We start from the raw sequence: 24,264 nt of genomic DNA, 5'->3' as shown, positions 1-24,264 counted from the left end.
GTGACAAGCACCACAACCCACAAAAAAGGTAACGAGGGCACTGAATAACACAGGATCTTCTCTTTGTATCAGGCAGGAACAACGAGGTTAAAATGCCCAAGTTCCAAAATGTAGAATTAGTGCTACAACGGTCTTCAAGAGGACCTGCGATGCCGATTCTGCCTCCTGTACCCTGGAGGCGGCACATGGGTCACACGGTACGTTCATATTGCAGTGGGACGCACACTCGTTGACCTCTCATGGCACTGCTCCACATTTCAGGGAGGATACTTTCCATTAGCTGTGTTTTCTGATGACGTGTCGTGCCGGCCCGTCCAACAACAGAACTCCTTTAGATCCAAACAGACTCTTCCACTCTCTCACCGGAAGTGAAACCAGGCCACGCGGACACTTTCACAATACAACAGCCGGGAATGAACTTTTCGGTAAAAAAAAACACATTCCTTCCTCCTAATTTATCAAATAAACGACTCACTGAAGAACAGGGGCCAGCTTCAATCGGTAAACAGCCGTTACAACGACTTTTTTACTTCGCGATACCATTACAACACATGCATTACCACGCATGCGTTGTACATCGTGAAGTCATTACTACGCATTTTTTTAGAACGCATGGTCATTTACCACGCATGCCTTTACAACGAATTTCGTTGTAAAGGTATGTATGGTAAATGACCATGCATTCTAAAAAACATGTAGACGATCCACGTCGTTGTATGGAAACAGAGGCTGTTCCATTTCCTCACAACGACGTGCACCGCCCCTCAGAGACGACGTGAAGCAGGAACCACGAGGAGAGAGGAACCACGAGGAGTGAGAGGTAAGGGGGATTGGGCATGGGGTGGGGTTTTCTTTTCTAGGGTTTAGGGTAGTGCAGTGGTGTTTGGGTAGTGTAGGGGGTCGTGCTGGGGGTGGTGTTTGAGGGTTTAGGGTAGTGCAGTGGTGTATGGGTAGTGTGGGGGTTGTGCTAGGGGTAGTGTTTTAGGGTTTAGGGTAGTGCAGTTGTGTTTGGGTAGTGAAGAGGGTCGTGCTGGGGGTTGTGTTTTAGGGTTAAGGGTAGTACAGTGGTGTTTGTTTAGTGTAGGGGTCGTGCTGGGGGTAGTGTTTTAGGGATTAGGGTAGTGCAGTGGTGTTTGTGTAGTGTAGGGGGTTGTTCTGGGGGTAGTGTTTTAGGGTTTATGGTAGTGCAGTGGTGTTTGGGTAGTGTAGGGGTCGTGCTGGGATAGTGTTTTAGGGTTTAAGGTACTGCAGTGGTATTTGTGTAGTGTAGGGGGTAGTGCTGGGGGTAGTGTTTTAGGGTTTAGGATAGTGCAGTGGTGTTTGGGTAGTGTAGTGGTTCATGCTGGGGGTAGTGTTTTAGGGTTTAGGGTAGTGCAGTGTGTTTGGGTAGTGTAGGGGGTCATGCTAGGGGTAGATTTAGGGTTTAGGGTAGTGCAGTGGTGTTTGTGTTGTGAGGGGGTCGTGCTGGGGGTAGTGTTTTAGGGTTTAGGGTAGTGCAGTGGTGTTTGTATAGTGTAGGGTGTCATGCTGGGGGTAGTGTTGTAGGGTTTAGGATAGTGCAGTGGTTTTGGGTAGTGTAGGGGGTCATGCTGGGGGTAGTGTTTTAGGGTTTAGGGTAGTGCAGTGGTGTTTGTGTAGTGTAGGAGGTCATGCTGGTATAGTGTTTTAGGGTTTAGGGTAGTGCAGTGGTGTTTGTGTAGTGTAGGGGGTCATGCTTGGGGTAGGTTTAGGGTAGTACAGTGGTGTATGTGTAGTGTAGGGGGTCGTGCTGGGGGTAGTGTTTTATGGTTTAGGGTAGTGCAGTGGTGTTTGTGTAGTGTAGGGGGTTGTGCTGGGGGTAGATTTAGGGTTTAGGGTAGTGCAGTGGTGTTTGGGTAGTGTAGGAAGTCGTGCTGGTGGTAGTGTTTTAGTGTTTAGGGTAGTGCAGTGATGTTTGGGTAGTGTAGGGGGTCGTGCTGGGGGTAGTGTTTAAGGGTTTAGGGTAGTACAGTGGTGTTTGTGTAGTGTAGGGGGTCGTGCTGGCGGTAGTGTTTTAGGGTTTAGGGTAGTGCAGTGGTGTTTGTGAAGTGTAGGGAGTAGTGTTTTAGGGTTTAGGATAGTGCAGTGGTGTTTGTGTAGTGTAGGGGGTCGTGCTGGCGGTAGTGTTTTAGGGTTTAGGGTAGTGCAGTGGTGTTTGTGTAGTGTAGGGGTTCTTGTTTTAGGGTTTAGGGTAGTGCAGTGGTGTTTGCGTAGTGTAGGGGGTCATGCTGGGGGTAGTGTTTTGGGGTTTAGGGTAGTGCAGTTGTGTTTGGGTAGTGAAGAGGGTCGTGCTGGGGGTTGTGTTTTAGGGTTAAGGGTAGTACAGTGGTGTTTGTTTAGTGAAGGGGTCGTGCTGGGGTTAGTGTTTTAGGGATTAGCTAAATAATGTGGAATTCGTATAGTTGGATTTTTTTTCTCGGCAGATTGTTGTCGCTCACGTACACAGCTTCAGAAGTAGGCAGCGTCAGAGAACCGGCAGCCGGATTGTGATTCATAATGTAGGGTCTGTGCAGACATCGGTCTGGTCGCTGCCCACACCTACTACAACTGCTGTGTAAGCGGGCTCGGACCCACCGACCTACCCTGCCCTGACCTTGCCCTGTCCGCTACATCGCACAGAGCAGAAAAGGGCAAAGTACAGACTTTAAAGAACTGCATTATGTCCTGATTTAAAAACATATCAATTTAAACTGTGCCTCAAGGCGCACAGCGTCTAGGATGAAGCCTGCAGTGTTATATATACATTACACACTGCTAGGTAATGCCGCTTTATTAAAACAAGACCACATGATTTCATTTTAGACTTCACAACAAATAAGGCAAGGAAAAAACGAGAGATTTATTTGTTATCATTCATAGGGTCCTCAGAGTTGCATGCGAGATGAGCCGATCCCTTTTTAATAACATCTGTGGTGCATAAACCACCTCCGGACGGGGTGCGTCGGAGACTTTTACCGGATTCCAGGCCACAAGTGTCGGAATATTCTTGCCCGTTCGCGTGCCAGGTTTTCGTGGGGAGTGTTTACCGGAAGGCGCATTAACGTCACTTCCTCCCCATCATCACACCACACCTTAGAGTATGTTTCATTCCTGAGAGATATTATGGCCAAAGTTATATTGCAGTAAAATACGGCTAACAATCTCATTATCTTTAACTATAACAAGCATTAGAAATGCAATAGATCTCGCCTTTCATTAAGTTAAAGCCATTTCCTTTGCTATACAATATCATTAGAAAAGCAAATTGCTTTAACTTAATCAAAGGCGGGACCTATTGCATTTTCAATGCTTGTTTTGTCATTGTAGGTTCTATTCCCAGTCATCCCGACCAACTCCTCCCCCACCCCCTTGACTTTGTAGATTTCTGATTTGTATGATATTCAGGGTTGAGAACATAGCTAATTGGTAGCTGGTATCTCACTACCTTGTACAAGGTGGAGACTGCAAGCAAATATTACGTTTAGAGCTGTAGTGTTTCCAGCTTTGATCAATGTTTGACCTTACAGGCCTTAAAACTCCTAATTTACCACACTTTCCTTCCAAACAAAATCCTCTTGATCTTAACCAAGCACAGTTTTGTTCTGCAAATGTGGCCTACTTTTTATAGGTGCCCAGACCTACTTGGGGTCCAGGCCTATTTTTGATCCCAATCTGACCCTGGTATCGGGACCTGGATATGCCGATGGAAGAGGCTGGTATTACAGTACATCAGTCGTTTGATGCAATGTTCTAACATACTCTGAGTGCACCGCTTCCAGATGAGTTTGATTTCTGAACAGCAAAAGGGTTGCACAGGAAATCTTTTATAATGGAACCTTGAGCATTCCACACTCTTTTCTCATTAAACCAACATGCAGCTATCGAAGAGCCATACTTCTGTGTTTTGCTGTTTAATGTTATACAGTCAGTTGATTAATTTGTTGCTCTATAATGCTCATAATTGAAGGATTGAGGGGCTATCGACCACCACAAGGAAAAGGTTCAAATGGAAGCCACCATGAATAAATGTGGCATTATGACAAACTACATTTAAATCTGGACTTCTTGATAGGAAGTTAATTTTAGGTTTTGAAAATCACCAAAGTCACTCAAGTGTAGCAGGTTAATTTGAAGAAAGTCAGTCAACATGGAAAGCTCAACACTTACTACGTATTCTTTAAAACAAATAACAGATGTTCAGAAGTGTGGCTGCTAAGTATTTGTGATTATAAAGCTAAAGAACATCGAATAATGTCTGCTACCCACGAAGAGATCACATTCGGTGAGGTTGAGCATTTAGCAAAAAAAAGTTGACATTTTACTACATATTTGGTCAGAGAAGTTGCCTCTGTGTTGGAAGTGGATGGGCCTCGTTTTGGGGGAATTTCGTTTTCATCTTGTACAGTCAAAATGTACCCCCAAAAGTACCCCCTACACTACCCAAACATAACTGCACTACCCAAACCCTAAATCTACCCCACCATGACCCCTTACACTACACAAACACCACTGCACTACACTACTGCACTACCCTAAACCCTAAAACACTACCCCTAGCATGACCCCCTACACTACCCAAACACCACTGCACTACCCTAAACCCTAAAACACTTCCCCCAGCATGACCCCCTGCACTACCCAAACACCACTGCACTACCCAAAACTCTAAAACACTACCCCCAGCACGACCCCCTACACTACTCAAACACCACTGCACTACCCTAAACCCTGAAACACTACCGGCAGCATGACTCCCTACACTACAGAAACACCACTGCACTGCTCTAAACCCTAAAACACTACCCAAGCACGACCCCCTACACTACCCAAACACCACTGCACTGCACTAAACCCGAAAACACTACCCCCAGCACGACCCCCTACACTACTCAAACACCACTGCACTACCCTAAACCCTAAAACACTACCCCCAGCACTTAAACTGAAAAGTGGCTGTGCCTTCAAAAGTTACTTTCATTTGGCCACAATACAGACAACAGATGACTAACAATCATTGTTAGAACTCTACTTAATCATTGTGTAACGTGCAAACCGGTTATGTAGTTGTTGGCACATAGTAACAATAGACTTTAAATATCAGTGGGAGATGTGTTTCTGTGCTTTTAAAACGTGGTGTACCATTTGACAGGGTGTGTGTACACTTTTTGTTTATTGTATTCTTTAGGAGCAGGAGTGATGACCAGCAGAGAGTGATTGAAAACTTGTTTACGATATGTTGTGCCCCTAGCTTCCTCGGAGTCCCACACACGTCGGCCCTAAACACATAAAGCAGGTATTGGGAAATCAGCGAGGGATTATGGGCCGCGCCTCGTGTTTGTTTGTGACCGCTCAGCTGCCAGATTCTGGGCATCCCGTTCTGCTTTGTTACCCCAGTTGCTGCCTTGTGTTTGAGCTCCTTACGTCGCCGAATTTTAGAACCTCCCCGTGACACATTTTAAAATCTGTAAGGGGAAACTGAGTGACTTGTCCAAGTGCAATGGGAGAAGGGGCGGTGGCTTGTTGCGACGGGCGTCTTGAGTGCAAGGAGTGGCTCGAGGGCTCCTTCGAGTACACTGGGGGTCTGGCTGGCCTGGGGCCTGGGTTATCGCTGTGATGGGGCTGAGCATCTGTGTGTCTGTGCGGCTGCCAGGTGACTCCAGGTAATCATCTCAGTTTCACATATGCGGGTGTTAGCTAAGAAAGGCATGCGCGCACACTATATCACCCCACAAACGGGCGGCTTTGATGAAGACTCCAAACGATTCCCTTTGCAACCCACGTGTAAAAAGTACTTTGCTGAGGAGTGGGTGGGAGGGGGGGAATAGGCATAAAAAGTTAAAAAAAAATAGAATTGCGGCCGCAAAAGTGCGAAAATGCGTGGCAGTTAAAAAAAAAAAAAAACAAGCACGGTCTGCTTTCACTTTCGTCCGTTGTGAAAGCTTTCTTGTCTTTATGGGGCCATGTGTTTGAAACACATGGCCCCATAAAGATAAGAAAGCTTTCACGACGCACGAAAGGCAGACGAGCCCGTCCAAATGGACGGCTCAAAAAGCCACACAAAAACGTCACGAACACCTCTTTTCCAATGGCGGGCCACCTTTTAGCATAAACGGTGACGCCGGCCAATGGAAAAGAGGGGCGGGGCTTAATGCCCTTTACAGAAAATACCCAAAATCATTAAATCTCGCAAGCGAGACTGCGCATGTGCGCAGCCCACGCCAGGCGAGACCTAAAAATGTATAAGAACGAGATCACAATAACTGTGGATACTGTATTAGGCATGCAGAGTGGGTTCTCAAAGGGTGAAAGTTAATCAGCTCAGATAAGACGTCACCTTGCTGATTACAGAGCCCCTACATGCCACCAAAGGGCATTAGGCGTGCCCGGGGAGCTCCTCAAACGGACCTCGTCATTCCAAAGCGTGATCTTGTTAAGAGATACGTATTAAACGGATAGTGGCCAAGAAAGTCTGCTTAACTAGCAGTGAAGTGGACATTGGCCCCAGAACGCGTCTGCTGTGATATCTGTGCTTCTGAATCCGCCCATCTGACCTCTCCAGCGGGGCCTGCTAGCACCCCAGATCTGGAGCCAGGCACAGTGAAGTCCACTTGGGCCGGTAGGAAGGAGTGGGTTTGATTGGCCCTGCTGAAGAGGCCTGCCCGTGCATGTCGAGCGTATCAAAGTAATGGCGCAGACAGATAAACACGTCTGTTCCTCATTGGAGACTCCTCAGGCTGCAGGGCGGTTGTGGACAAACACAGGGAACACAGCGCCTTATCTGGAGGCTGCCCGGGGAGTGATAAGGCGATTGAAACAATGGGAGTATGGGACTGCGCTCTACGAAAACTGGACGGGGTTAAAAATAACTTAAGAGCTGACCCTGGTGAGAAATCTTAAGGACAAGCATTGAAAATGCAATAGGTCTCGCCTTTTATTAAGTTAAAGCCACTTGCTTTGCTATACATAAGCATTAGCCAAGCAAATGGCTTTAACTTAATCAAAGGCGAGACCTGTTGCATTTTCAATGCTTGTTGCATCTGCTAATCTGTATGGGTGCTCATGGAGGCTCAGCTTCACTGCAGTCGGGGAACAGTTGAATTTTCCCTGCAGAGGGCTGTTCATTTTTTGGAAGAACCAGTGCCAGAAGACAAGGGCTAAAAATGATTTCGTTGTTAGAGATTTGTTAAACAGGATCCTTCCTTGGGCGTTTTGGGTTGATCGCTCTCCATATTCTAAGAGTTCTCTGCGCCATATTGGGTTTTAAATCATGCCGCAGTTATGCAGGACGTTCACTGCGGCTAACAGGAAAGCTCGGGTGCTCTAGCAGTGTCTGCGTGCCCTGCAGGCCATAGGTTTGCAAACCTGCCCTGGCTGGCTTGGGAGATAACATTAAACCAGGTGATGCTTATACTGGTAATGCACAGTGCTGTTAAGCAGGCGCGCAAAACACCCATTGGACTCATAGGGCTTCAGCCCCCCCCCCCCCCCCCCCCCCCGTCGTGTGTGGCAGCCCGGGATGAAACCGCTTTTCGGGCACCGCACGCAGTCGCACCCGAGCACTTCACAGGTCTTTCAAAGATCGTTTGCATGTTAATGAGGCCTTGCTGTTGTTTCGCCTCTTCTAAGAGCCCCTGCAGCTCCCCTCTGACTATTGCTTAAAGATTCACCCCACCCCGAAATTTTTCCTTAGCCCCCCACGAAATTTGGCTCTAGTTGCGCCTCTGCTGTTAAGCAACACGAGGATTGCGGGAATTGCCGTATAAAAAATAAGATTTTGCCAACGCAATCAATCAGCCTGTTTGCTTTAATTTTGTAAAAGCCCCTTTCCTGTGAACTTTTTCTAAGAGCACCGCCCAGCTGTCACACTTCATTCCACGCATTCCCACCTTCCGGCTTTGGCAGCGGCATGTGGGGCTGGGGATGCTTTCCTGCCTTAAATACACAAGGGATTGTTATCTACCTTTATAGGTGTGCGATTAAGCAGTTTGTCATCGCCTGTCAAAGTCGCTTGATCGATTGCCGGAGGAGTAATAGCCTCAAAGCGTGGGGAGGGCAGGCCTGTCTGTGAGAGCCGCAGAGAAGGGGGGATACTTTTGAGTCCTCTTGACATACCAATGCGGGCGTCCCTTCCGAGGATGTCTCTGCCGCTGGGAAGGGGAGATGGATCGCTCCGGGTGCTTTAAGGATAGATGCAAGGCTTTCAGTGGGCCGGGTCTCACCGGGTCTGAGAACCGGCAGTTTTTTTTTAAGGAGGCCTCGAAACGGGTTTCTATCGGGCTCTGTTTTGTGCCGTGGCACAGGCGGTCCGTTTTTTTCGATTTTTATAGGGGAAGGGAAATCCTTTAAAGAGAGTCATTTTCTCTCGGGATTTCCCTTCTCTTTTTGAAGCACAGGAGCAGCAACATTGTCGTGGTGTCACTAGGGCTTCAAGTGGATGCTTTTTCAATATTAATACAAGTCATAGTTGCTGCTCATTTATCTTATGCAACTAACAACCATTGACAAAGCCAATAGTCCTGACTTGTTGTAGGTATGGTGTTACTTGTTGTATCATATATATCTGGCTGCAATGACAGAAACAGCAAAATACCAGTCGGGCGGCACACTATGCTAATCACAAACTTTTAGCTTACGTGTTTTAAGCCACGCCCTTAATTACATTGGCCACAGACCCTTGAGAGACCCCCCAGTTATTTCATCCCACTTAAAGCCCTGGATAGAAGCGACCCTACATGTTAGCCCCAAGTCTAACAAACCTGCCACCTGACGTAGAATTTAGATACTTGGTGCTTTAAGGATAGAAAGCGAACCTACATGTTAGTCCCAAGCCCAGGTGGGATGACAAAAACGGGTGGTCTCTAAAAGGGGCGTAGCCGATGTAGATAGGGGAGTGGCTTAGAGACACATAAGCTAAAAATCTGTGCTTAGCATAGTGTGCCCTTCGACTGGTATTTTATTGCTTCTGTAATTGCAACTAAATATATAATACAACAAGTAACAAGCCAGGACTATTGGCTTTGTCAATGGTTGTGAGTTGAATAAGATAAATAAGCAGCAACTATGGCTTCGTGGTATATGATATTGAAAATGCTTCCGCTACAAGATGATGAGACTGTGAAAGACATGTAACGAGCATCTTTGAAGTTGCCTCAAAGACAGTGAAGTGGTACTGCCGCAGAGTTAAGATTTATTCTTTTCATCCTGTGGGTGAGGGTAGCAAGCATTTACAATGCAATAGTCTCGGCATTGTTAAAGTTAGAGCTATTGCCATTGCTCATGACATTATTTTTGTTTATAAAACATTTAAAGAAAGGGCATTGTTATTTACAATGTCAATAGCTTAATCTCTCTCAAATGCGAGACCTGTTGCATTTGCACCCACACACATAGCCACACACACACAGCCACCCACACACACAGAGCCACCCACACAGAGCCACCTACACAGAGCTATTCACATAGAGCAACCCACACACAAATAGAGCCACCCACACAGAGCCACCTACACACACAGAGTTACCCACACACAGACAGAGCCACCCACGCATAGAGCCACCTACAAAAAAAGCCACACATACAGAGCCACACACATACACACACACACACATAGAGCCTCACACACACACACAGAGCCACCCACACTTACACAGAGCCCCACACACACACACAGACATTCTGCTGACTTTAAACATTGCATTCTATTTATGTTCTTACTGTCTCTTCTGTAATTCTCTGCTGAGGAGCACTGTCATTCTGTGTACTCAGGTGAGGTAAAATTGTAGTCCTTTTGCTATTTTTTAAAAATGTCCCGGTTTTTGGCTTTAAAATGCTGGTCACCCTACCATAGGTAGTCTTTCGATCGCAGTTGGTTATGTATTTTTTGGGTAGTTTTATAGCGCGATCTCGCAACACACAAGTTCACGATCCTATTTTTAGGCACGGGCAGATCATGGGGCATATCAACAACAACCGGCGATAATTATCGCTAAGCGCACTTAGCGCTAGGATAATTATCGCCGGCTAGCGTTGATTTTTATCGCTGAGATAGCGTGCTATTAGCAACGCTTATCTCAATAGCGATAAAAATCCTCACGCTAAGTGGCTAACATGAGATTATCGCTGGAAACCCAGCGATAATCTCACGTTGGCTTGTTGATAGGGACAGACAAACTTAGCCATGATATCCTCCTTCCATAGGATATCATGGCTAAGTCAGAAAAATACCAGACGTAAAAAAGCAGCGTTAACCGCGGTTAGCGCTGCTTTTTTTGTCTCTAACAGGGTTAGCGATATTCTTGATAATAGGAGAAATGTCGCTTAGCGACATTTCTCCTATTATTTTACTCTGGAACGCCCCCTTTGCATCTCATTAGAGATGCAAGGGGAAGCGTAGAGTAAAAGGGTGCTAACATGCAAATTTGCATGTTAGCACCCTGTTGTTGATAGGGTGCTAGTTTTATCTCTGCTTTTTTGGCTTTTAAAGCCAAAAAAGCAGAGATAAAGCCCTTGTTGATATGCCCCCAAATGATTTGTCCTGAATCACAGGATGTGGTCCGTCGGCTGCGCTGCCGCCTCTGGCGCAGGAAACCAGGGTTCGAACCTCCAGGTCGCGTCCACATCCATGTGGTAGAATGGGTTTAAAATAGTTCAGCCGCCCACATAGCCTCTCCCAGGATGTCCTTAGAAAGCTTTCTTTCTTTCCGACTCACACGTCCCGTAGCTTATTTAATTGCACCTGTTAAACGCTGACTCTTGAAAAGTGATTCTTGCACGGGGCTCGCCGGATGGCGCACAGGCGCGCACTGTCTTTGCAGCGTGGATTCACACTTCTTTCGAGGGATGTGGGTGGGTGGGAGTGCTGTGCCAGATGACAGCTCCAAGGGGGGCAGCCCGAGAACTACCTTTCGGTGACACTTTTGATGGAAGCTAAACAGAGCGCGAGAACAGTTTTGAGGAGCCGAGAACCGGAAATATGTTGTATTTTAATGCCACTTGCACTGTGCTTACAGCATAGTCACATAATGGGCGCTTGGTGTCGCATTTCTTAAGCTTCTGAACCTTTTGGTAAAATTCATTCCACGCCAAACTCTGCAGCGCACCCGTAGCTCCCTAGCTGAAAACACCAACACTCCTTCTTCCTGTGACTTATCATAAGCAACCAATGGGCTATTCAGAGACTAAAGGGATGGCCGTCGCCGAGTCTGTGATGTTATCATCGACGTCAAAGGATGCATGATGTCACTTCCTACTTCCCTGCGGGGAAAACAACATCAACCATTCTTCAAGCAAGTACAGGAAGACGCTTTTCATTTGTTTTCAGAATGGAAAATGTTCTGACAAGAAAAAAGATGGCATTTGGAATCTGTATTTTTACAGATGGCTTCCTATATTCTTCTAATCATAATCAGTCCTCTTCTGTTTTTTTTGTTCCTTTTTCCATGTCACGTATATGCAATTGTTTTTTTTTCACGTTGCAGTTGCCAGAGACAGTGTATTAATGAAGATAGTTTATGAAGGGAACCTGTGTCTTAATTTCACAGTGTAGCTCAGTGATAGATCATACTCGTAAGAGTTAGTGGGTCGCAGCTGAAGCTTTGTGCTGTCCTTGTTGTAACTGCAGGAGTTTCCGCTCGACCACAGTGCGTAGCTCCAAGCTGCTGCAGGCTGAAGCAAGCCCGTGCCACATTTGTGTGAGTGACTCAGCAGAGCCAGGCTGAGGTGTCTTTGCCTAATTGGTGTGACATAATCTGATTGGTCAGTGTGTGCGTGCAACCCAGATGGAGAAAATAGCCTGACGTATGCGAGCTTCAGCACTGGGCCTCGTATGATTGGGCCTCGTATGAGACTGTTTACTCTTTAGCCAACCAGGTCCTGCTCACCATCGAGACTGTTCCTCGTTAAAGATAACAGAGGTGGTTGCCTCAGAAACCCCAAGTTTTACTTCGGCAGCTCAGCGCCTTCACTCCAGTTGATCTAGCAGTTAGAGATACCACCCTCTTGCTTTGTCCACATCCAATTAGCAGAGTATTAAACAATCAGATCAATAGTGACTGGGGCAAATCAATACGTTAATTCTAGATCAGAAATATATTTAAAGGCTTATTTCAGGAAATCTCAAAAGGCATTACGCAGCGTGCCCGTAGCTCACTAGCTGGAGCGCTTGTTTACCTTCTTCGTTTCCCCTCCTCCCCCTGGAGACTCGGCTCGGCATCTGTGCAATGGGACTCCCTCTCAGCTGTGAAGAGCCCGAGCAGAGAACAGAGGAGGCTGCGGGAATTGGGAGCCGAGGCTGCATTCCGCCCCATCGCGCTTGCCTTCCTCGAAATCCAGTAGCAAGCGCGTGGGGACTCCATCTCAGCTGTGGGTGTGAGGGCAAAGCGTCGACTTCTCGGGATGAGCCCGAGCAGAGAACAAAGGAGGCTGCGGGAATTGGGAGCCAAGGCTGCATTCCGCCCCATCGCGCGTGCCTTCCTCCCCGGCTCATATAAAATGAACACGAGAACGTCCCTGTAAAAAAAAAAAAAATACAAACACGCCCACCAGTGTAAAAGGAGCGGGGCTTCAAAAAGAGAAAGACGCGAATAAATACGCCCCCGAATCCGAAAAAGACGGGGCTTGTTTCGACAGACAAAGCTCTTCTCCAATGGCTGACCAGCATTTAAGAGGCCAGCCAATGGAGAAGAGGGGCGGGTTCAAGCCCCACTACTGAAAAACGTTAAATCTCGCAAGCGAGACTGCGCAAGCGCAGCCTTCGCTAGCCGAGAACTAAAAATGGAGAGCCCGATTGGGACCCGTCTCAGCACCTGCTTTCTAGAACTGCCTCAGGCCCATTTTAAGTCCTGCCCAAGCCTAACGTGCCACCTGACGGAGACGTTAGATCTTGATTTGGCACTACTCCGTGCTTTAAGTTGGTTGAAACAGATTAGTCAGGGCTTTAAGTGGGCCGGGTCCTGCCGGTGCGCAGCACTGGCAGTTCTAAAAAGCAGGTTCTGAGACGGGTTCCCATCGGGCTCTCCATTTTTGCCCTCACCCTCAGGGTGAAAAAAAAACCTCGACTCTGCAGCGGTGCCACCTTTCACTGCCTTGAGGTAACTTCATAAAGACTCGTTCTATCTAGTTCTTTCAGAGTCTCATCATTTCAGAACTGAAGCATTTTCAATTTCCTGTACAACGAAGCCATAGTTGTTGCTTATGTATCTTAATAACTAACAACCACTAACAAAGCAAATAGCCCAAACTGGTTGTTGGTGTAATGTTACTTGTTGTATTATATATCTGGATGCAAATGACAGAAGCAGCAAAATACCACGCTATGCTAAGCACAGGTTGTTGAGGTCGCGTGTTTTTAAGCCACGCCCTTAATGACATCAGCCACGCCCCTTTGACAGACCCCTAGTTTTTCATTCCATTAAAGCCCTGAGAATCGTATTTTAGTGTATGGACTAAGAACGTGACTCGTTTTGTAAGGAGTAATGTATACTAGCAACTCTGGCCAATAATGATGTGCTTGAAACATTTCTAAATGTAACATTCATCAAGAAATCAACAAAGCAGCAAGATGTCCATATGTCTGAAGTCCTTATTCTGGGACGCAGGCAGTGCCAAAGCTGGCAAACTTTCATGAATGCCAGGTGGGGCTCGGTCTGTAGTGCTCTCTCAGACACTCTTGATCTGTGGTCTGCACAGTTAGAACTGTAACAGACACACACACACAATATTACAGTGAGTCTCCCTAACAGATAATGGATTGCCCCAACGCTAGTTTTGTCGGGCACCAGCCACATGTCACATAATGTGTCAGGATGCTATCAATGCCAGGGTATAAATAGTTTTTTGCCACTGACTATCAAACTTGGTATGGGACAATGATTAGACGAAGTAAAGGAACCAATAATGTGAAAAGCAGCGAGTCTTCTAAGACCCTCAATGCTGCCCGGTGCAGGGTTCCACCTCTAATTCACTTTGGGTTCGCTATCAAAATAATGAGGCAAGCGCTGGAAACTGGAAGACAAGAAAAAGGTTTATTTCTCATGAGGAGATCACGTCAACTGCAGACACCGGGATGTCTGAGGGAGGTGTTCCACTTGCATCTCTTTTGGCTCTTCCTTTTATACAGGTTTTGACACAATGCATTGTTGTCACACAAGCCCAACATTGTTTCATCAACATGGTTACACAAGATTTGAGTCCCCGCCCTGGGCAGGTTGTCACACAAGCCCAACTGTTATTCTCCTCCCAGCCAGGCCAAACAGACAATATTATCTGGCAGCTGGACCTTGCTCCAGGGTCTAAAACATGTGAGACCGGCCAGATCTAAGTGTATGTTCTGTTGATAAAAACAGGTACCATTGTTGGCAAAAACAAGTCTTGCTGTTTGCAGTGCAATTAACCCTGTTTGCAAGAGTCTGTTTGGTATTTGGAACCTGTTGGTGTCCAAGGGTTTGCCTGTAAACAGAGATGAGAGGAAAAACAAGTTTGTGGCAGCAAGTGGCACTGAGGTTTGTTGTGACAATAGGGTTTATAGCCCCCAGCACACATATCAGGTTTGGTCAGAGAGTCAGAAAGATGCTAGCAAGGACAGGGTGAGACAAAGGTGACCAACAGAGTGCAAAATCGCTGTGATGGCTAAATTGGCTGTAGCTTGTGCACATAGAAATTCCCACTAAACAAGATGGCGCAGGCAATGTTCACGATCGTGATTTTTTACTTTTAACAATATGGTTGTGGTGAACATAAATGAACGCCGCTTATGTACACCTAAAGTTTATCGATTTTAACAGTCCCCACTTTTTAACATAAGCTAGGTCATTTTTGTTCAGGTTCATCTGTTGTGGTGGTGTACAAGTTAACATGATTATACTTGAAGCAGAGGGTGGGTAACCAACAATGGTAATCGGTTGGAGGGGAATGAGGGTGGTAGAGGAGAGGATGGTATCATTATCGAGTCCATTTTTCTTTGTCAATATTTATCGCCATAAGTCCCTTTACTTCCTGCCCCATAGCTAAACATGCAGTTCGGCTGTTCATTTGTAGTTTTTGGTGGCATACAGGTTGTACAGGCAGATGCACAGACAGCAGGAGAAGAAGATCGCTATCAGTACAAACAGTATTGTCAATAACCTATGCAGTGAATGTAACAAACTGGGAGACAGTGTATACAAAAGGGTATTTGTTGTACCACACGTTTAAACTTGATGATGAGCATAATTCCTAGATGATGCAGTAAATTCATTCTAACACAAAAACGAGTTTATCATACTAATTGTTTTGTAAGGTAAGGACCACTAAGTGCATTATTGAGAACTGGACTGTGTGAGGAGCCAAACTAATAAGTATATTCATGAGCGCAACTGGCGTTGTATAATCCTTGTGATACACAGTTTACTCTTTCTTCCATATGGTATGATATTTCTATGCTATTATTAATACAATGACACTATGGATGCAATTGATGTAGAATTTCAAAGGAAAACCTTTTTCTTGTCCATTTGGGGCATAATGAATACAAGGTGATTGGGAGAGAAATTCAACCTAATATAATTGATGGTCGGGGAATGAATCTTATTCCCAGTGTCCTTTACAGTGAGCCATTACCGGTAGGCTCCCATTGTTCATCTAGCGTTGGCGCTGTTGAGCACCGGCGGTAGAGCTATGCGTCCAGCTCGGATCCAGATTCCACGTTGCAGGGCAAGGTCGTTCTTTCTCTGAGATCACAGTCCCTTTGCCCTGTTCACTAACTAATCTATCGCTGGTACCTTAGACAGGGTACCCGCACCCTATTCTTGATCCGTGAAGTCCTTCCCTACTAACCCTATTCTATCTTCGCGCACTGTTCCTTTATCAAGTGGATTAAAACCCCATGTGAAAAAGGGGGTTGGGGGAGTCAAAGGAAGAGAGGGTTGAGTGGGGTCAGACTGGAGATGGACCAAAGGGGGGGGGTCAGAAACTCCACACAAGTGAGCCCACCAATTAGGCCCAATGGGCTGAGACTTCAGGCACAAGTAGACCAACAGACTGGGGGCTTCTGAACAGCCCTTCTCTCTTTCATTCTTGTCGGTGATAGTGCCTCGTCCAGCATATCTTTTTGCTCTGCGGCTCCACCTTGGTCGTGGTCATAGGCGTTTCATGACAAGCAGCCAGGCTGTGCATCGCGTGCGACCTCTCTCTTCCAATGACTGGAGGGCGTCCTGAATCTAGTAGTGAGTATAAAACAAATTTTTAGAGTACTGGCAGGGGAAGACGTTACACATTTTAGTTTTCTCTCCCAATCCCAAGCAGCTGGGGAAATATGTATCATTTACTTAAAAGGAAGATAATATGGGTACTCTGAATCTTTACATCTGTGTATATTATTCACTCATTAACCTTCACTGTTGTGCAGGTCTGCAAACAACTCTAGGAATTTCCAGCATACGTATTATCTCTTGTGTACATTCCTTTTACGTTTATGGTTGTGGCAAGAAATCTAAAATTATTAATTATATAGCCTGTCAAATTTAAACTGACTTCTCCAGCAAAAACCTGTTACAAATAAATTCCTGTAGGGCTATATTTTCTTCAAGATCTGCTAACCACAATAAAAAGTGTGATGCGCTATTATCATGGGCATACAGGTACCCTTCCTAGTATTGTGCACCATAAAGTACGCAGGTTGAGCACTGTCCCATCCTGTCAATGTTCCTTACTTTTAACTAAACATATTGACTTCAGCACCCACTCAGCAGGGCTTACTACAACATTCCTTTCAGTTTAGTTCAAATCATTTTCTGTAAACTTTATTCTTATTTTTACATCATCCTTTACAACCTAGCTACTTCACTAGTTAATGAAGGACTTGTGATGTCCCTACAACTTATATGCAATGTTTGTTGTAACATGAACGATGATGGTGGTGCCACTAAGGCATTCATACGAAAGCCACCGACATATAGCCCCCTTTTAAGGGTCAGATTAGGGGACATCAGTCTACCCGTCCTTGCATTTTCAGCCAATTGAAATTCCATCATTTTACAGAAAAGAGGGGCAGTAACATGGCATAATATGGTATTTTGTTCCTGTCAATTTGTTCAAACACTGTTGTGTTAAAGCCAATTAGACGTGTACTTGTGAGGTACAGTGTCTTCATTTATTCAAAAGCGTATTCACAGCATTCTATGAAGTGAATGGCTAAGAGTGAGTCCACCCAGTTGTCTTATGGAATTGGTCCCAGCATGGTCATTCCTGGACAGCGTAGGTAGGCTCAGAGAGAGAGAGAGAGAGAGAGAGAGAGTGCTATCCAGTGCACTTACCACATAGAACAGTACAGGACAATTCGCATAATAAGCACATAAGCCAAACTAAAACATAAAATGCGCAGTCTTTGTATACACACAATACAGAATAGGACGCGACAATACATGTGCCAAGCACAGAAACCGACGAAAAACGCAGTGTTAGTTGCACAAAAGGACTTTTTCATGCACGTCGTGCATCTAATAGTTCTTTTAATTTACCCAGGGGCCAGGCTCCTTCCTTCCCCCCTTTTTGACAGTTGATGCCCTAAGCAGGTGACCTTCTTTTGAAAATACTTACTCTTTTTAATGGCTGGACACAAGCACAGTCGTACTAATACTCACAGTGGTGTCCCCCAACATCTAGCAACGATAGTCCGAGTTGAGGTGTAGGTGTAAAGTAGGGATGCCAGTCACATGTGCAATGGCACAGCTCTTATGTTTCTATGTGGATGGAAGAAGAAGGGGTAAAACTGAAACATGACAATGTCTCTAACTTCTGGGTGGAGGGAGATAGGATGAACCCCAACCCAGAGGACCCTTCACTTCTCCATTTGGTCAGTACATAAATCAAATTCATCATTCTCACTAGTGTACGTTACTTCAGTCCAAATAGGATAAAAAGTGTTCCTAGGAAAAGTGAAAGGTCGCACATTTGTGATACCTGCTGGAGCCGGGCTTTTTGTACTGCAATAAACCTTCAGGCTCCTGGTGTAAACTGCCCTCCCATTCACTGGCTTCCAGGAGACACGTTTTTAGTAAGAAATGTGTCACATTTTAATAAAAATGCTATTAGTCTTTCGCATGTGGGCACCAGGTTTGGGCCTGTTTTTCACATCCCATTTGGCCACCTGGTTAGCAACCCAGCCATACAAAAGCGTTCTCATATTGACCCATAGGCACATGACACGTACACATACATACCATACAAACATTTCATGCACTCAGAGATAGTCCCTACACACAATGCACAATTTCATAACACTAGCCTATTTTCACATAAAAGACAGTGTGCTAAGCCTTTCCAACCTTCAGTTGTAACACCGCTATAACCTAAAGAAAAGGGTGGGGGGGGGGGGGCAGCATCAAAAGCACATCAATACGCGTGATGATGAAGATTTTTAACCCACCATGAATCAGACTCATCTCTGAGATGCAGTCCTTGGCACCTTGGTATTGAAGCCCAGAAAGATTGTTAGTGCGGCAAGGTTAACTAATGGCGGAACGTTCACTACATAGATCATTCAAGTGCAGCATTACGGAGCGCGTGTAGGAAAAGGTCAGATGCCAGAGGTATTCAGTATAAGGTAGGGGGATGATGGATTAATGCTTTCATTAAAAAAAAAAAACAATCTACAGTGGTCTGGGGCTGTCCCCATTCACCGAATAGGGAAACTATAGGAGGTGGCAAGTTTCATTGGGTGCATCCTTGTTTCTAAGGGTGTACATCTTGGCTACAGTGGCAAGACCACTAACAAACTCGTTTAACGTTTGCATGGAGATCAGTTTGCGGGCGGATGGGGGAAACAGTGCAGCTCCAGTTCAAAAACGTGGGGGCACAGCTGTGCCAGGAAACCACAGATTTGTAACTGCCAGGGCTGGCAGACCTACCTATGGAGTCCGCAACCACTGACTAGGACATGCCTTAAATGCTTGTGTAGGGTGCACCACTCTAGATGACATAAAAGAAGCTGTGCCTTTCTAAAACCAGCAATATGTGTTTGCGCCTGACTCCTAAAATACGGTGCCGAGAAAAGCTTTTCCATATTACAATCTAAACAGATGACCTTTTTCCTAGGAGGTTGTGGGTGGTTAAAACAGAGCAAAACTTTCCTTAAATGCTCATTCAGGTCATGTAACTTGTGCAAGTACATCAAATGCTAACACTTAAAATGAGCTTTCTTGTGATGTTTCTCCGAGCCCTGGCTTTGGCCATGCAAGCAATGTGTTAGGGAAGATATTTTCTCTCTTTTCATTTAATAGATTTACATCTCACTTCTGTCTAATGTTAGACTGGATGGCATACCCCTGGTAAGGCTCAGAAGCATTTGAAAAACCCCTCTGAAGGTCGGCAAGATTATTAGTGTGGAACGTGGGTGGGAAGGTAGGTGAAACACATGGTGTGCAACATAAAAAATATTACGATGTTTAGGACCCCAAGAACCAGAATGCACCTGGGGCTCACAGTCAACCAATATCTGGCTAAAGTACTCCCTTGGAAACTATACAATAGTAGTGCCAAAATGTTTAATGAGAAAAATGTGTGCTTTTGCTCCTTCAAGGGAGCTGCGAAGTAAAAGAGGCTGAATTTACTGTCCTCTTTATTGACATACCTAAACGCCAGGATCTTACAAATTGCTTATGTTGTAGAAGTGCAAATAAATAAAATATATCTTGACTATTCTTTTAGCATTGTTTCTGCGTACTGCATCTTTTTAACTTTTTAGAATTGAATTACTCATTCTACTGGCCACTGAAAATCGAGTTTCTTCTTTGTGTATTTGTTCCACAATGAGCCATACATTATGGGACATATGGAGATATGGAAAAAGGCGGGTGTTCTGTTGACTTTATGTCTAACAAACGATTTGAGCTTAAACAACCATTTTCCAACAATTTTTAGAAAAGACAGGCATGGTGGATATCGGTTAAAATAAATCTCTCAATTAATCCTAAATTCAGACAAGGAGCCTGCATTACCTGCCCTTTACTATTTGCAAATAGTAACTTCTGTTCAAACAATCAATCAATCAATATTCACGAGGCTAATCAATATTTAACGTACATGTCTTTGTTAGGGGTGCCTTCCGGCGGTGCCGGATGACTGACCTCTAGCAAACGGTCTGGTCCAAAACAATCAAACAATCTAGAGAAAACAGGCATGACATATTTAGCGGTCAAAATGAATATCTCAATTAATTTTAGAAAAAAGTCTGCACTACCTGTCCTTCGCTGTCTGCAAAGAGAGAATATTCCTATTCTACGTTGTTTGCAAGCAGGGAATGTCTCAAATAACTCAAAAAGGAATACTAGCATTTCTATCAATCAATCAATCAATTTAAGTCGTTTTTTTCACGACCTTACCCGGACCATATTGGACAGTTCTTCGTCTTCCCTTTCCAGCGCCTGGTTGTCCTCTTACTCCAATCAATGACGGCGTTCCTTGAAGGTCTCAGTCAGGACCGTAGGTCACTCGAGAGAGGTCCGTTCGGAACCGGTGAAGTTCAGTTGATCGGCAGCCAGACGAGGGTCTTTTTAGGGCAGGTTAACTCCAATCATTAGTTGTTCACTCCGTCGTTAGGACCTCTCTACCAGACCCACGAGTCGCTGATGAGCCTCCACGTTGAGTCACCAATTTGTGAAAAGCAGCGAGTCTTCTAAGATCCTCAATGCTGCCCGGTGCAGGGTTCCACCTCTAATTCACTTTGGGTTCGCTATCAAAATAATGAGGCAAGCGCTGGAAACTGGAAGACAAGAAAAAGGTTTATTTCTCATGAGGAGATCACGTCAACTGCAGACACCGGGATGTCTGAGGGAGGTGTTCCACTTGTATCTCTTTTGGCTCTTCCTTTTATACAGGTTTTGACACAATGCATTGTTGTCACACAAGCCCAACATTGTTTCGTCAACATGGTTACACAAGATTTGAGTCCCCGTCCTGGGCAGGTTGTCACACAAGCCCAACTGTTATTCTCCTCCCATCCAGGCCAAACAGACAATATTATCTGGCAGCTGGACCTTGCTTCAGGGTCTAAAACATGTGAGACCGGCCAGATCTAAGAGTATGTTCTGTTGATAAAAACAGGTACCATTGTTGGCAAAAACAAGTCTTGCTGTTTGCAGTGCAATTAACCCTGTTTGCAAGAGTCTGTTTGGTATTTGGAACCTGTTGGTGTGCAAGGGTTTACCTGTAAACAGAGATGAGAGGAAAAACGAGTTTGTGGCAGCAAGTGGCACTGAGGTTTGTTGTGACAATAGGGTTTATAGCCCCCAGCACACATATCAGGTTTGGTCAGAGAGTCAGAAGGATGCTAGCAAGGACAGGGTGAGACAAAGGTGACCAACAGAGTACAAAATGGCTGTGATGGCTAAAATGGCTGTAGCTTGTGCACATAGAAATTCCCACTAAACAGGATGGCGCAGGCAATGTTCACGATCGTTATTTTACTTTTAACAATATGGTTGTGGTGAACATAAATGAACGCCGCGTATGTACACCTAAAGTTTATCGATTTTAACAACAAGATACCCCAGTCATTTAAAGCACATGTTGCGGAAATGTTTGTTAATTAATTCCACGAACTTCAGATTTGAGTTATTGATCTGTTTTTGTTGGTAAGCAATAATTGAACTGTGGTGGAGATGGAAGTCAGAGTTGACTATCAAGCATGCATTGATGACATGGTTAGTTTATCCAGACCACACTTTGCCTTTGCACCATCACACATTTTCACATGGTACATTTAACCCTCTCACGCATTCTGGTTCTACCACTTTATAGGACCATGAGGCTTAATTCTCAAAATGTTTGACACACTTAAATCAAAGCTAGGTATCCAAAAACTTTGAATTCTGCAGAGAATTCCTGCATTATGATTCACAGAATAAGGATCAACAGAATTTTATCTGGGCAAAGTCCCTGAAAATCCACTAAAGTAATAAAGTGTGAGTTACGGGTAGGATCCATGACATCGCGAGATGTGTGGAAACGCATCTATAGTGAACACTGTCATATTTGGCACGTTATATGCATTCACAAACTTGTCCATTGGCTGCCCCTTCAAACTGTACTGCAAAACATACACCACAAAGAAGGTGTATGTGGTGCATTTAGTGTGGGAAAGTTCCCTAAACAATCTTATTGGTATGGGCGGATTGCAGTGGAGGTTTCCTTGCAGGAAAAAAAGGGAGAAATAATTAAATGTGATACTTGTAGAATTCCACGGCATACACCAGGGGCATTGGTGAATTCCTCAAAAGAGAGAGGACTACTGAGGCCGTATATGTACATGTCTGCTCAGGTTTCTCTGGACTCATACTCTATGATCACGTTTTCTATAGTGAAACATAAATAACTAAATGGAAATGAAAAAACCGGGACCACTGTACTCGAAGTATTGCCTTTTTTTCAGCCGGTTAAAATATCATAGTATCTATTTAGCCAATGACTCATCAGGAGTCTGGTGAAACCCAGGGAGTATACATTGTATTTGTTATATACGGTTTCCCTGGAGTAAGCATTGCTTATGCATTTCATTAGGCTTTGGGAATACCTCTGGTTCAGCGGCGTCACTAGGGTTGGTGTCACCCGGTGCGGGTAACTCATGGTGTCACCCCCTCACGACTTACCGCATGGACCTCCTCCGCCCCGAGTCCGCCAGTGGACACAGTTGGCAAATAACGGGACCATACAGAATCCTTAGTAACGTTTGTAAATGTAGGTCCTATATTTACAAAATGTGCCTGTTAAAAACAGTGTGATAATGATTCATTAATCAGGTTGTACAGTGGGCTACTTGCTAGTCAACAGTTTATTGGAATTTATAATATCATAGGTATGGTACTTTTTACTGGTGTGGTGTTTCCACTATCCAGCAACACGATATATCAGCGGTCGAAGTGGGGGGAAAAAAGTAGGGGAACTGTGGGCGGAGAATCAGAGGGCGGGAATAACCCAAGGATTGGATCAGTGGGCAGAGCCAGAGGCGTGGCCAGAATGCGCAAACATCCCAATTTTTTGTATTTGTTTGGTTTCACTGCCCAATTTTATCAACCATTGGATACACATGATTATTTAAGGTTATAAGGAGTTATTGACAGTAAAATGTATTCACAAAGTGGGATATGCTTCTAATCACAGAATGTCCCCAAATACGATAAAATGTGGAAGCACAAGCCATTTGTCTCCGAGCCATGGAGTTTCTGTCATCAGCACTTCTCCCTTTTCCAAAACAGCAGTTCAAACATGAATGGCTAAAAATCCTAGTTTGCAAATGTTTTCTAAATAATAATGGCTCTGCCATATTTGCTTCATAATGCAAGATCTGCAGCATGATCAGACCATTTCAACTAATAAATTGTTTGTAGCTCAAACGTATCAAAAGTTAATAAAACATGTGACTTGTGTTGCTGCGGAGTAGATGGCAGTTAATTGCTCACTGTTCTATGTTAGGATTTTAACTTATAAACTGCAAGTAACGAAAGGATCTCTTTGACAAAAGCAGTAGCCCACTGGCCTATTTACATTATGTGCACTTTGTGATCTGCATGGTACATGTTCTTTGCAGCAGGTACATTAACCCTCTGAGCTACCTTTCCATGAGTCAAATCTTCCATTAGACAAAGTTCCGATCTCTCTCTAGGAAGAACAGTAATCACCAGAGTCATCATGACATTTTTATTGTTACCGAAAATTACTGGAGGGCAGGAAGGAGGCTGCAAGCGCTTTTAAAAGCATAATATACTTGCAAAAATGATGCCTCCACCTAAAGTGAGCACCTGGTGCGGTCACACCGGTTGCAGCGCCCTAGAGCTGGCCCTTCTCAAGGGTCCTGTGATCTCAGTGACAGGGTCACTGTTCTAGGGTGTACTGCTTCATAGGCCTGCCCGCAAGACTGGAGGTGAATTTCAGTATGAATAGTGGTGAACAAGCCTTGAAGGTTAACCGACACTTGTCAGAGTGCAATAGAGGGTGAGCATCGTCGCCGGCTTCAGTGCTTCTCTTTTGAAAAAGAAGTGTAACGAATAGGTGGCTTGCAGGTAATAGAAGTGATAGTACAGGAGTGGTGGGGAGTACTGGGCAGAGGTAAGCATCACAGGAGATCTGGTGGGCTTACAGAGCGATATGATAATATGTACTGATGGGGCTACATGGCATAACCTGAACAGTGTCTACATCAGGACGTTGGTATGAAAGCAGCATCATCTCCCACATCTGCGGGACAGCTGAAATCCTGAACACTGGGGCTGGCCTGAGGCTACTTGTTTTGTGTGGGAG

The 24,264-nt window shown here is 45.0% G+C and overlaps 1 long non-coding RNA gene across 1 annotated transcript; it reads right to left on the bottom strand.

Moving 5' to 3' along the window:
- Positions 1-13,999: 13,999 nt before the first annotated feature.
- Positions 14,000-20,812, bottom strand: LOC146812470 (uncharacterized). The gene is made up of 2 exons (XR_014966864.1): positions 20,352-20,812; positions 14,000-16,190 (listed from the first exon to the last, which is right to left on the bottom strand). It is a non-coding gene; the product is annotated as an uncharacterized LOC146812470 (long non-coding RNA).
- Between the last annotated feature and the right edge of the window lie 3,452 nt (positions 20,813-24,264).

Source organism: Triturus cristatus, chromosome 7 (genome assembly GCF_964204655.1).
Source record: "Triturus cristatus chromosome 7, aTriCri1.1, whole genome shotgun sequence".
Lineage (NCBI taxonomy): Eukaryota > Metazoa > Chordata > Amphibia > Caudata > Salamandridae > Triturus > Triturus cristatus.
Note: the sequence above shows the minus strand (reverse complement) of the source record. Positions and strands in the feature narration are given on the sequence as shown.